Raw genomic sequence first — 13,113 nt, 5'->3', positions numbered from 1 at the left:
ATTTTTCTCTTCTGGAGTAAACATCAGAAAATTCTTCAACTTCTGATTTTTAGAATCACCATGAAGAAGCAGCTTTTGGGCAACTTGTAGAATATGCTCGTTCTTATGAATGAATTTGTTGTTGGTGTTATTTGAATGCGTAGATATATGAATGAATTTGTTGTTGGTGTTATTTGAATGTGTAGATATATGTATGAATGAATTTGTTGTTTTTGTATGAATATATGGCATATTACACATTACATACATACAAACAGACCTTGACATATTCACGTTTTTATGTATGTAGATATGGATATGCAGGAATGAATTTTTTCTTCTTGTAATTATGAATACAAGTATATGGCATATTGAATTGTTTGTATGTATACAAGTCATAGTGCATACAAACAGACCGTGGCAATTCATCAATACTATTTTTAGCTGCTTTGTACAAACGAAGTGAACACTAACTGGTGGTCAAATCAAAAAATTTTATACTTACCTATGTATTATCAAAACCTCAAATAATTAACGAATCAAATGCAAATAAATTAATTTTTATTTATTTATATTTTATTAATTAATTTATTATTTAATTAAAATAATAATAAATTATACTTATAGGTATTTCTTAATTATATTAATCTAAATAAAAATCTGAAATGGAAAAATAGAAAACACTGAAAATAAAAAAAAAACAAATGCATATAAGTAATTTTGTTATTTAAATTGTAACGATAAAACAAAAAAATATTTTTAATTCCACACGATTTGCGAATTTGCCTCCTCTTCAACCACAAATTCTCACACGATTTTTTCTATTTACATAGATTTAATCAATAATTCACCTGTTTTATAAAACTAGGCTCATGTGCAATAAAACTAAAAAAACTACACTACAACTAAAACTAATTATAACTAATTTCTACATATATAATACATTTAACTACTTAAATCTTCTAAATTAAACTTATTTAAACCTGAAAATATACAAAGAAGAGCTGAAAATAGAAGAACATCTAAATGTGGAAGAAAAATGTATAAAATATTAATAAATTTGTTTTAAATATGTATGTATATGATACATCACTTACACAAAAAAACACACCTAATACCTATTGCCTTCAATCAATAGAATTTTAGATTAAAAGAAGTGCACCATAATCCCTATTTCTTATATATATTTAATTTTTTTTGTTTACCTATTTTTCGGCGTTGCACATCATTTTGCCTCTTTTCTTCAGCCAGCCATTTCGCATTTTTATACAACAACACTGTTACTAAGGACTTTAACAGTTGTTGTCGGTGGACCAAGCATTCGCCAGCTTCTAAAAACCATTCTGGAAAAACGTTTTTAGTGCTATCATCTATGGCATCCTCGATGAGCTCTCGAACTCCATAGTAATGCGCATATTTTCCGAATAGCTCTTTATACCACTTCATCTGTATCCGACAAATTTCGAAAACTCTGTCAGTCGGATTTATTAGTCGCAGATCGGTGCAATCTTTATAGTTCTTAGAGCGTATTAAAGACTCGGAGTGCTTATTTAAATCTCCTTGAGTCTTCAACAGCTCTTTTGCACAGTTATCGCATCTGGACTTGCAGAGAAGTTTTTGGTATATCGAGTATCCAGTGTAATACCGCTGTACTTGAAGCTCCGCAGTATTTTCTTCGGTTTCTGCAAAGTGCTCATCGGGAATGTCAACTATATCAACGGCATGTTGCTCGGAATCATCGAGGGAGTTATGAATTTCCTCGCTGATATTCCAATCAAGATTCAGGTCGTCATCGTCTTCGCAGTTTGAGCCTTTATTATTAAATCTGCGTCTCAATATCTTCATTGAGATAAGACGAGCGACTATGAATTGAACATCATAGGCCGATGGATGAGTATTTATCCCCTGACTAGCCCTAATTTTATAAAAAAAGTTTTCTAGCGCGTCTTGATTTAATTTTCCTAACAATATAAATTTCACATCTTTGTAATTATCAAAGATATCTTTGGATAAATTCATCATTGCTGTCAGGGTTATGATAAACCCTGATAAGCATTGAACATTTATATTGTTAGGAACCTGGATATGCGAAATGAACTGCAGGTGGTCCTTCAGCCTATCAAACTTTGCCGAAGTGTTTCGCCAAATGGGACACCTGAACGGGTTCTTGCTGTTGAGCACCTTGCAATCAAGCTCATCAAACAAGTCGTTCATACGTTTTACCAACATTTGTGTCGCTTTGGCGCATTTCAATATATATGCATCCGTGCCCAATAATCCCTGCCTGAATGCCATGTCGATGCCAGCTGCTACTGAATTGCTGAGCACCTGTGTAGCTCTAGAAACGCTCATTTTCTCGAAATTATTGGGATATATGTGGGAGGATGTCAACTTCGGACATATTTTAAAATGATGACTTGCACTATCGATTGCATACAGCTTCCTTATAACCTTGAAGCTAGCTATGCCATCGATAGTTTTTAAGTCGTGCTTCAATAAATTATTCCTAACTGATTTAATCAAATGGCAATAGTCATATAGGCAATGAACTTTTTTGCCATTGATTATAAAATATGGTTCGGACTTTGTAACTTTTAAATTATTATATAATCGGACATTCACGGAACCTTGATCACAAATGATCGCTTTTACACTGAGTCCTATCATTTCCAAGACTTCAATGTTTTTCTTTAATATTACATCTAAATCTACTGCGGTCAGCCCTCCTTTTGCCACATAATACGAAATTACGTATTTCCAATTAGATGCTATAGCTTTCGCCATGAAAAAGCAGCATTTGTCGGCAATATCTAATTCCCTATTGCCGTCTCCCTTGTCAACGAAACCATCGATGACATCCTTACTTTTATTATAAACGAGATCTTTTTTAATTGTAATTTCATCCAACAGGTACATCAATAGAGGAGAATACCTTCCTCTTCTGATCTAGTTAGAATTTTTGCAATTTGCCAATGGTCAAATCCCACCCACATGCCAAAAAATTTAATAACAATTTATATTTTTTACATTTTTTTTATTTATATTCCTTTTTTTAAACTATATTATAAATACTTTACTACTATTTATATTTATTTATTAAAACATATAATATATCCTACATATGTATATACTTGGGTACATATGCACATTTGATTCTAACATTGAAATTTCATTTTTTCTCCTTTTCTATTTAGATGCAACTTCAAACCAATTACAACTATTTTCTGATTTGCATTTATTGGATTTTCTCTTCCTTTATTTTGGCGCAATTTCACACCAAATATTAGCTGTATTTCTATTTTGGCCGTTAAAATATGACCAATCAGGTGCATACTCTCTTTCGTCAGATTCTATCATACGATTGATTATTCATATCAATAGAATATTCACATACATACAAATTAGTCATTTGAAACAAGTAAAAAAATTATTGATGTTTGAATTCACACCTTAAACTATTTGAACATGAAGTTATCTGTGGTGCTGCTTGTATAGCGCAGTTGCTTATTGCAACGTGAAATATTTTGCCTAAGTTCAAATCCTATCATATTTTTATATACTATTTTTTATTTTTATAACCCTTTTTTATTAAATGATATTTTAATTCTATTTTCATTTTATTTCCCTCATTCCTTATATTTTTTTTTCATAAGTCAATTATTTTCCTTTTTATTATATTAAGTTTTGTTTATGCGCATATCAAGAACATCTCTGCTTATGTATATATATACATTTTGCTTATAGAGTGGTGTAGTTCGTTGCGTAAATTGACAGCTGTGGTGACATTTTATTTTCGAACTTGCACGTTTTCGATGTTCCTTCTTAGCAATTAACATTTTAGTACTGGTAACATTTGCTCCTTCTCTACTCATTCATGTTCTCTGACCAGAGAACATGAATGAGTAGAGAAGGAGCAAATGTTAAATGAAAACTTTTTGAGTACTAATTTGTAATTCCACAAGAGGGAACATCGAAAAGTATAACTTCGAAAAAGAAAAATACACCACACAATATGCGAAATGCTATAAATAGACACAACGAATATTCCTATATGAAAAATCGTTGCGCATACCTATTTAGATTTATGTTTTCAATTTCTATGATATGACAAATTTATAATTATGAAAAGCCTTCTGAATTAAAAATCTGTATTATCGGTAAAAACCCCAGAATTCATAATAAAATAAACATTTAATAGGCTATTTTTCCAACTTATGTATGTGCGTTGCGTGAGCAATATACTTATTAAACAAATGATAATAATAAAACGGTGGCTAAGCGGCCACGTTTCCACTTTTGTGGTGGCTTAGGTCGTAAGCGCGAAGGAGTTAAGCTCATTCCGAATACGAGCATATACGTTCGAATCGTAAAATACATAAAATTAAAATTGTATTTAATTTTTTTATTTTATTAATTGGAATCTAAGCATATCATAATTCAATTACTTAAATAGCATATTTTACTTTCAGAGATAATTAAAATATAATATTTCAGGAAAATATGTTCATATGTTTAGGTTTATTGAATGTTTCCTTATTATGCGTATTTACACAAATGTGATAATCACACATACATTCTTAAATACACGTACGCTGATGCTTGCTTCTTTTTGCCCCGCACAAGCAATGACTTTTGTACACACTTTTTGCTTTTTGCGAGTTGAACGATCGCAGGCAAGGAGGGATTGGGGCGCACTGCCACATAATTATTTCAGATATATATTTTATTTATCGAATTTAGTTTAAGAACGATTATAGGTATGAATTTATTGGTATTTATATTTTTACATATATATTAATAATATTACGAAAATAAATCATTAATGCATTAGTACTTTTCAATACAAATTAAGCAACATATTAATATATTATGAATCCTCACTTAACACGCCTCTGTGTATAGTGGCAAGCCAACGAAATAACGGCGAGTCGCGCAGACATTGTGTTGTTGAAAGTAACCAAATGACGATTTTGTCAACAAACATACATATATACATATGAGCTCGCATACATATTGACACCGAATTTTGCGCATCGTGGCGGAGTTGGCAAAATTTGTTTCAATCGACAATTTTGCGACAATGTCGATCGGCTATGTTGTCTACTTTGTCATATGTAGTATAATATATGAAAATTAAAAAACAAAAATATTAAATCGGCAATGACCCAAGTTGCCATTTTTCTCTTCTGGAGTAAACATCAGAAAATTCTTCAACTTCTGATTTTTAGAATCACCATGAAGAAGCAGCTTTTGGGCAACTTGTAGAATATGCTCGTTCTTATGAATGAATTTGTTGTTGGTGTTATTTGAATGCGTAGATATATGAATGAATTTGTTGTTGGTGTTATTTGAATGTGTAGATATATGTATGAATGAATTTGTTGTTTTTGTATGAATATATGGCATATTACACATTACATACATACAAACAGACCTTGACATATTCACGTTTTTATGTATGTAGATATGGATATGCAGGAATGAATTTTTTCTTCTTGTAATTATGAATACAAGTATATGGCATATTGAATTGTTTGTATGTATACAAGTCATAGTGCATACAAACAGACCGTGGCAATTCATCAATACTATTTTTAGCTGCTTTGTACAAACGAAGTGAACACTAACTGGTGGTCAAATCAAAAAATTTTATACTTACCTATGTATTATCAAAACCTCAAATAATTAACGAATCAAATGCAAATAAATTAATTTTTATTTATTTATATTTTATTAATTAATTTATTATTTAATTAAAATAATAATAAATTATACTTATAGGTATTTCTTAATTATATTAATCTAAATAAAAATCTGAAATGGAAAAATAGAAAACACTGAAAATAAAAAAAAAACAAATGCATATAAGTAATTTTGTTATTTAAATTGTAACGATAAAACAAAAAAATATTTTTAATTCCACACGATTTGCGAATTTGCCTCCTCTTCAACCACAAATTCTCACACGATTTTTTCTATTTACATAGATTTAATCAATAATTCACCTGTTTTATAAAACTAGGCTCATGTGCAATAAAACTAAAAAAACTACACTACAACTAAAACTAATTATAACTAATTTCTACATATATAATACATTTAACTACTTAAATCTTCTAAATTAAACTTATTTAAACCTGAAAATATACAAAGAAGAGCTGAAAATAGAAGAACATCTAAATGTGGAAGAAAAATGTATAAAATATTAATAAATTTGTTTTAAATATGTATGTATATGATACATCACTTACACAAAAAAACACACCTAATACCTATTGCCTTCAATCAATAGAATTTTAGATTAAAAGAAGTGCACCATAATCCCTATTTCTTATATATATTTAATTTTTTTTGTTTACCTATTTTTCGGCGTTGCACATCATTTTGCCTCTTTTCTTCAGCCAGCCATTTCGCATTTTTATACAACAACACTGTTACTAAGGACTTTAACAGTTGTTGTCGGTGGACCAAGCATTCGCCAGCTTCTAAAAACCATTCTGGAAAAACGTTTTTAGTGCTATCATCTATGGCATCCTCGATGAGCTCTCGAACTCCATAGTAATGCGCATATTTTCCGAATAGCTCTTTATACCACTTCATCTGTATCCGACAAATTTCGAAAACTCTGTCAGTCGGATTTATTAGTCGCAGATCGGTGCAATCTTTATAGTTCTTAGAGCGTATTAAAGACTCGGAGTGCTTATTTAAATCTCCTTGAGTCTTCAACAGCTCTTTTGCACAGTTATCGCATCTGGACTTGCAGAGAAGTTTTTGGTATATCGAGTATCCAGTGTAATACCGCTGTACTTGAAGCTCCGCAGTATTTTCTTCGGTTTCTGCAAAGTGCTCATCGGGAATGTCAACTATATCAACGGCATGTTGCTCGGAATCATCGAGGGAGTTATGAATTTCCTCGCTGATATTCCAATCAAGATTCAGGTCGTCATCGTCTTCGCAGTTTGAGCCTTTATTATTAAATCTGCGTCTCAATATCTTCATTGAGATAAGACGAGCGACTATGAATTGAACATCATAGGCCGATGGATGAGTATTTATCCCCTGACTAGCCCTAATTTTATAAAAAAAGTTTTCTAGCGCGTCTTGATTTAATTTTCCTAACAATATAAATTTCACATCTTTGTAATTATCAAAGATATCTTTGGATAAATTCATCATTGCTGTCAGGGTTATGATAAACCCTGATAAGCATTGAACATTTATATTGTTAGGAACCTGGATATGCGAAATGAACTGCAGGTGGTCCTTCAGCCTATCAAACTTTGCCGAAGTGTTTCGCCAAATGGGACACCTGAACGGGTTCTTGCTGTTGAGCACCTTGCAATCAAGCTCATCAAACAAGTCGTTCATACGTTTTACCAACATTTGTGTCGCTTTGGCGCATTTCAATATATATGCATCCGTGCCCAATAATCCCTGCCTGAATGCCATGTCGATGCCAGCTGCTACTGAATTGCTGAGCACCTGTGTAGCTCTAGAAACGCTCATTTTCTCGAAATTATTGGGATATATGTGGGAGGATGTCAACTTCGGACATATTTTAAAATGATGACTTGCACTATCGATTGCATACAGCTTCCTTATAACCTTGAAGCTAGCTATGCCATCGATAGTTTTTAAGTCGTGCTTCAATAAATTATTCCTAACTGATTTAATCAAATGGCAATAGTCATATAGGCAATGAACTTTTTTGCCATTGATTATAAAATATGGTTCGGACTTTGTAACTTTTAAATTATTATATAATCGGACATTCACGGAACCTTGATCACAAATGATCGCTTTTACACTGAGTCCTATCATTTCCAAGACTTCAATGTTTTTCTTTAATATTACATCTAAATCTACTGCGGTCAGCCCTCCTTTTGCCACATAATACGAAATTACGTATTTCCAATTAGATGCTATAGCTTTCGCCATGAAAAAGCAGCATTTGTCGGCAATATCTAATTCCCTATTGCCGTCTCCCTTGTCAACGAAACCATCGATGACATCCTTACTTTTATTATAAACGAGATCTTTTTTAATTGTAATTTCATCCAACAGGTACATCAATAGAGGAGAATACCTTCCTCTTCTGATCTAGTTAGAATTTTTGCAATTTGCCAATGGTCAAATCCCACCCACATGCCAAAAAATTTAATAACAATTTATATTTTTTACATTTTTTTTATTTATATTCCTTTTTTTAAACTATATTATAAATACTTTACTACTATTTATATTTATTTATTAAAACATATAATATATCCTACATATGTATATACTTGGGTACATATGCACATTTGATTCTAACATTGAAATTTCATTTTTTCTCCTTTTCTATTTAGATGCAACTTCAAACCAATTACAACTATTTTCTGATTTGCATTTATTGGATTTTCTCTTCCTTTATTTTGGCGCAATTTCACACCAAATATTAGCTGTATTTCTATTTTGGCCGTTAAAATATGACCAATCAGGTGCATACTCTCTTTCGTCAGATTCTATCATACGATTGATTATTCATATCAATAGAATATTCACATACATACAAATTAGTCATTTGAAACAAGTAAAAAAATTATTGATGTTTGAATTCACACCTTAAACTATTTGAACATGAAGTTATCTGTGGTGCTGCTTGTATAGCGCAGTTGCTTATTGCAACGTGAAATATTTTGCCTAAGTTCAAATCCTATCATATTTTTATATACTATTTTTTATTTTTATAACCCTTTTTTATTAAATGATATTTTAATTCTATTTTCATTTTATTTCCCTCATTCCTTATATTTTTTTTTCATAAGTCAATTATTTTCCTTTTTATTATATTAAGTTTTGTTTATGCGCATATCAAGAACATCTCTGCTTATGTATATATATACATTTTGCTTATAGAGTGGTGTAGTTCGTTGCGTAAATTGACAGCTGTGGTGACATTTTATTTTCGAACTTGCACGTTTTCGATGTTCCTTCTTAGCAATTAACATTTTAGTACTGGTAACATTTGCTCCTTCTCTACTCATTCATGTTCTCTGACCAGAGAACATGAATGAGTAGAGAAGGAGCAAATGTTAAATGAAAACTTTTTGAGTACTAATTTGTAATTCCACAAGAGGGAACATCGAAAAGTATAACTTCGAAAAAGAAAAATACACCACACAATATGCGAAATGCTATAAATAGACACAACGAATATTCCTATATGAAAAATCGTTGCGCATACCTATTTAGATTTATGTTTTCAATTTCTATGATATGACAAATTTATAATTATGAAAAGCCTTCTGAATTAAAAATCTGTATTATCGGTAAAAACCCCAGAATTCATAATAAAATAAACATTTAATAGGCTATTTTTCCAACTTATGTATGTGCGTTGCGTGAGCAATATACTTATTAAACAAATGATAATAATAAAACGGTGGCTAAGCGGCCACGTTTCCACTTTTGTGGTGGCTTAGGTCGTAAGCGCGAAGGAGTTAAGCTCATTCCGAATACGAGCATATACGTTCGAATCGTAAAATACATAAAATTAAAATTGTATTTAATTTTTTTATTTTATTAATTGGAATCTAAGCATATCATAATTCAATTACTTAAATAGCATATTTTACTTTCAGAGATAATTAAAATATAATATTTCAGGAAAATATGTTCATATGTTTAGGTTTATTGAATGTTTCCTTATTATGCGTATTTACACAAATGTGATAATCACACATACATTCTTAAATACACGTACGCTGATGCTTGCTTCTTTTTGCCCCGCACAAGCAATGACTTTTGTACACACTTTTTGCTTTTTGCGAGTTGAACGATCGCAGGCAAGGAGGGATTGGGGCGCACTGCCACATAATTATTTCAGATATATATTTTATTTATCGAATTTAGTTTAAGAACGATTATAGGTATGAATTTATTGGTATTTATATTTTTACATATATATTAATAATATTACGAAAATAAATCATTAATGCATTAGTACTTTTCAATACAAATTAAGCAACATATTAATATATTATGAATCCTCACTTAACACGCCTCTGTGTATAGTGGCAAGCCAACGAAATAACGGCGAGTCGCGCAGACATTGTGTTGTTGAAAGTAACCAAATGACGATTTTGTCAACAAACATACATATATACATATGAGCTCGCATACATATTGACACCGAATTTTGCGCATCGTGGCGGAGTTGGCAAAATTTGTTTCAATCGACAATTTTGCGACAATGTCGATCGGCTATGTTGTCTACTTTGTCATATGTAGTATAATATATGAAAATTAAAAAACAAAAATATTAAATCGGCAATGACCCAAGTTGCCATTTTTCTCTTCTGGAGTAAACATCAGAAAATTCTTCAACTTCTGATTTTTAGAATCACCATGAAGAAGCAGCTTTTGGGCAACTTGTAGAATATGCTCGTTCTTATGAATGAATTTGTTGTTGGTGTTATTTGAATGCGTAGATATATGAATGAATTTGTTGTTGGTGTTATTTGAATGTGTAGATATATGTATGAATGAATTTGTTGTTTTTGTATGAATATATGGCATATTACACATTACATACATACAAACAGACCTTGACATATTCACGTTTTTATGTATGTAGATATGGATATGCAGGAATGAATTTTTTCTTCTTGTAATTATGAATACAAGTATATGGCATATTGAATTGTTTGTATGTATACAAGTCATAGTGCATACAAACAGACCGTGGCAATTCATCAATACTATTTTTAGCTGCTTTGTACAAACGAAGTGAACACTAACTGGTGGTCAAATCAAAAAATTTTATACTTACCTATGTATTATCAAAACCTCAAATAATTAACGAATCAAATGCAAATAAATTAATTTTTATTTATTTATATTTTATTAATTAATTTATTATTTAATTAAAATAATAATAAATTATACTTATAGGTATTTCTTAATTATATTAATCTAAATAAAAATCTGAAATGGAAAAATAGAAAACACTGAAAATAAAAAAAAAACAAATGCATATAAGTAATTTTGTTATTTAAATTGTAACGATAAAACAAAAAAATATTTTTAATTCCACACGATTTGCGAATTTGCCTCCTCTTCAACCACAAATTCTCACACGATTTTTTCTATTTACATAGATTTAATCAATAATTCACCTGTTTTATAAAACTAGGCTCATGTGCAATAAAACTAAAAAAACTACACTACAACTAAAACTAATTATAACTAATTTCTACATATATAATACATTTAACTACTTAAATCTTCTAAATTAAACTTATTTAAACCTGAAAATATACAAAGAAGAGCTGAAAATAGAAGAACATCTAAATGTGGAAGAAAAATGTATAAAATATTAATAAATTTGTTTTAAATATGTATGTATATGATACATCACTTACACAAAAAAACACACCTAATACCTATTGCCTTCAATCAATAGAATTTTAGATTAAAAGAAGTGCACCATAATCCCTATTTCTTATATATATTTAATTTTTTTTGTTTACCTATTTTTCGGCGTTGCACATCATTTTGCCTCTTTTCTTCAGCCAGCCATTTCGCATTTTTATACAACAACACTGTTACTAAGGACTTTAACAGTTGTTGTCGGTGGACCAAGCATTCGCCAGCTTCTAAAAACCATTCTGGAAAAACGTTTTTAGTGCTATCATCTATGGCATCCTCGATGAGCTCTCGAACTCCATAGTAATGCGCATATTTTCCGAATAGCTCTTTATACCACTTCATCTGTATCCGACAAATTTCGAAAACTCTGTCAGTCGGATTTATTAGTCGCAGATCGGTGCAATCTTTATAGTTCTTAGAGCGTATTAAAGACTCGGAGTGCTTATTTAAATCTCCTTGAGTCTTCAACAGCTCTTTTGCACAGTTATCGCATCTGGACTTGCAGAGAAGTTTTTGGTATATCGAGTATCCAGTGTAATACCGCTGTACTTGAAGCTCCGCAGTATTTTCTTCGGTTTCTGCAAAGTGCTCATCGGGAATGTCAACTATATCAACGGCATGTTGCTCGGAATCATCGAGGGAGTTATGAATTTCCTCGCTGATATTCCAATCAAGATTCAGGTCGTCATCGTCTTCGCAGTTTGAGCCTTTATTATTAAATCTGCGTCTCAATATCTTCATTGAGATAAGACGAGCGACTATGAATTGAACATCATAGGCCGATGGATGAGTATTTATCCCCTGACTAGCCCTAATTTTATAAAAAAAGTTTTCTAGCGCGTCTTGATTTAATTTTCCTAACAATATAAATTTCACATCTTTGTAATTATCAAAGATATCTTTGGATAAATTCATCATTGCTGTCAGGGTTATGATAAACCCTGATAAGCATTGAACATTTATATTGTTAGGAACCTGGATATGCGAAATGAACTGCAGGTGGTCCTTCAGCCTATCAAACTTTGCCGAAGTGTTTCGCCAAATGGGACACCTGAACGGGTTCTTGCTGTTGAGCACCTTGCAATCAAGCTCATCAAACAAGTCGTTCATACGTTTTACCAACATTTGTGTCGCTTTGGCGCATTTCAATATATATGCATCCGTGCCCAATAATCCCTGCCTGAATGCCATGTCGATGCCAGCTGCTACTGAATTGCTGAGCACCTGTGTAGCTCTAGAAACGCTCATTTTCTCGAAATTATTGGGATATATGTGGGAGGATGTCAACTTCGGACATATTTTAAAATGATGACTTGCACTATCGATTGCATACAGCTTCCTTATAACCTTGAAGCTAGCTATGCCATCGATAGTTTTTAAGTCGTGCTTCAATAAATTATTCCTAACTGATTTAATCAAATGGCAATAGTCATATAGGCAATGAACTTTTTTGCCATTGATTATAAAATATGGTTCGGACTTTGTAACTTTTAAATTATTATATAATCGGACATTCACGGAACCTTGATCACAAATGATCGCTTTTACACTGAGTCCTATCATTTCCAAGACTTCAATGTTTTTCTTTAATATTACATCTAAATCTACTGCGGTCAGCCCTCCTTTTGCCACATAATACGAAATTACGTATTTCCAATTAGATGCTATAGCTTTCGCCATGAAAAAGCAGCATTTGTCGGCAATATCTAATTCCCTATTGCC

The sequence above is a fragment of the Bactrocera oleae genome, chromosome 5 (genome assembly GCF_042242935.1).
Source record: "Bactrocera oleae isolate idBacOlea1 chromosome 5, idBacOlea1, whole genome shotgun sequence".
NCBI classification, from domain to species: Eukaryota; Metazoa; Arthropoda; class Insecta; order Diptera; family Tephritidae; genus Bactrocera; species Bactrocera oleae.
The sequence above is the reverse complement of the archived record's forward strand: the minus strand, read 5'-3'. Positions refer to the sequence as shown.